Genomic DNA, 2,140 nt, shown 5'->3' with positions numbered 1-2,140 from the left:
ACTATTTGTAAGTTTTTATTTTAGTCACCTAACTTCAAAAAGTTATAAAATGATCATTGAACTATTTGAAAGTTTTCATTTAAGTCACTGACTGGTTAAGTTTCTTCTTCTTCTTCTTTAAGTATGACTAGCAAACTCTAAGCGACAATTCGACATTCGGTACAATGGATTAGTACTCATCGACAAGTCAATCTAATGGTCAGTCTTGAAGATTGGAGAAAAAAAAATAGATTTTAGTTCACAGATTCATGAAGAAAAAAACTGAATTTTAAAAGAGAAGTGGACGAAGAGCTTTTGATTGGTGCAGACAATGAGCACAGAGAAGGCCATACAACAACGGCTTTAGTAGCTCGGTGACTTACATGAAATTTTTTGAATAGTTTATTGACGGTCTTGTAACTTTTTGAAGTTGAGTGACCAAAACGTAAACTTTTTAATTATTTAGTGACCTTGTGTGCAATTTACCCTAAATATAACATAGAGTACTTTTAATTTTACACATTTATATTTAAAAATTTAATTTTTGGAAGGAAAAAAAATTGAATGAATGTTATTGACTGAAGGCATATAAAAATGTCATGTGATAAAAGATATTAATATTGAGTATGAAACTATGAATTAGTTAAAAAATTTTAATATTTATATTTATTTTCATTTTTTAAATTATTTGATAATGTGTTTTAATTACAGTGGTTGAGAATGTAATCTAGTTGCTGATTGTCTAATCAAGTTGAGCTTAACTGAGGTCAAGGCTGCAGATTTTTTGTATTGCACCAATCGAGGTCTCAGAGTTCTTTCGACAATACAAAATTAGTGGTGTCTTTGCTTAATTTACTTTGATGTTATTTTCCTTTATTTATCACACACACAAAAAAAAAAGTATTAAAGGTTTTTTCCCTTAATTTTTCTATTGATGAATCTGTCAATTTGTACTTTCCCACATTTTCAATATAAAAGCACATCAATTAATTAATTTAATTTTGATCCAAAAGTTATTATCTCTGTTCCACTAAATTTATTTTAAATACTTTAATTAATTAAAATTTTAAAAACTATTTCGTTATATAATAAATTTTAAAAAATAAAAGGTAAAAATGTGACAACTTTAAATCATAAAATTTTTAAAATTTTAAGTCTGAATCTCATCATATTCACGAATTGTTCAAATTTATTTTAATTTAAATCTGGTTAAATGTGATTCATGTTTAAATTTATTTTAATTTTAATTTAAATATATGTTAATTATGAATCTAATTATATGTGGTAATAATTAATTCACTTGTATCCTCTTAAAAATAATAAAATAAGATAAAGATGTGGTTTTCAGAAATCAGGAAATTAATTAATAAATAAATCAAACAAAATCACATCGTTAATCGCATGTGAAATTTTGACAATCATATCAGCTTTAGTTACTCCTCACACTTGTCCATCCTAAAATCAACATAACCTTCATCAAACTACAATTTATTTTAATTTAAGTTAATTTTAGTTTGATCTTGGAATTTAATAATTTTTTCAGCTTGGATTCCGTTAAAATGTGATAACGTGTAAATCACTTGAAAATTTAAAAATATAATATATATTTTAACAATTTTGAAGGTGATGAAGCAACATCATACTTTAACAAAATCTAACTTTAGAGACCAAATCAAAAAAAAAATATATTAAGTTCTTATTTTAACCCGTTTAAATTTTAACATTATTGTCAGTGCAAGAGGACATGGGTTTAAGTGCGTTGAAACGTTTTATCCTCCTATTTAAGAGTTGGAAAGGGGCGATGGGTAATTTTAAATACTATACCAAAAAGAACAAATAAAATAAATATTAAAAAATTGACCCTTTTTCTTTTTAATTGATTGAAAAAGTGAAAAGAAAAATTCTTCTCCAAGCTTTGTATCTCCTTATAAATAATTATTGTTCTTGTTTCTTAGAAACACAAAAACCAATGAAAGCAAAACAATTGTATGCCAAAAAGCTCAAAGGTTCTAGCATTATCCTTATGGACCACATTGCCAAAACAATAAAACATCAAATATCTCCAAGCATAACTCTTCGTAACCAAGCAAGGTATATTGATGGATTAAATATATGATAATACAACATGACATAATTGAATTCACTTTGGTATGAAATATTA

The sequence above is a fragment of the Gossypium raimondii genome, chromosome 8, assembly GCF_025698545.1.
Source record: "Gossypium raimondii isolate GPD5lz chromosome 8, ASM2569854v1, whole genome shotgun sequence".
In the NCBI taxonomy this organism is placed as follows: Eukaryota; Viridiplantae; Streptophyta; class Magnoliopsida; order Malvales; family Malvaceae; genus Gossypium; species Gossypium raimondii.
This window is presented reverse-complemented; position numbering follows the sequence as displayed.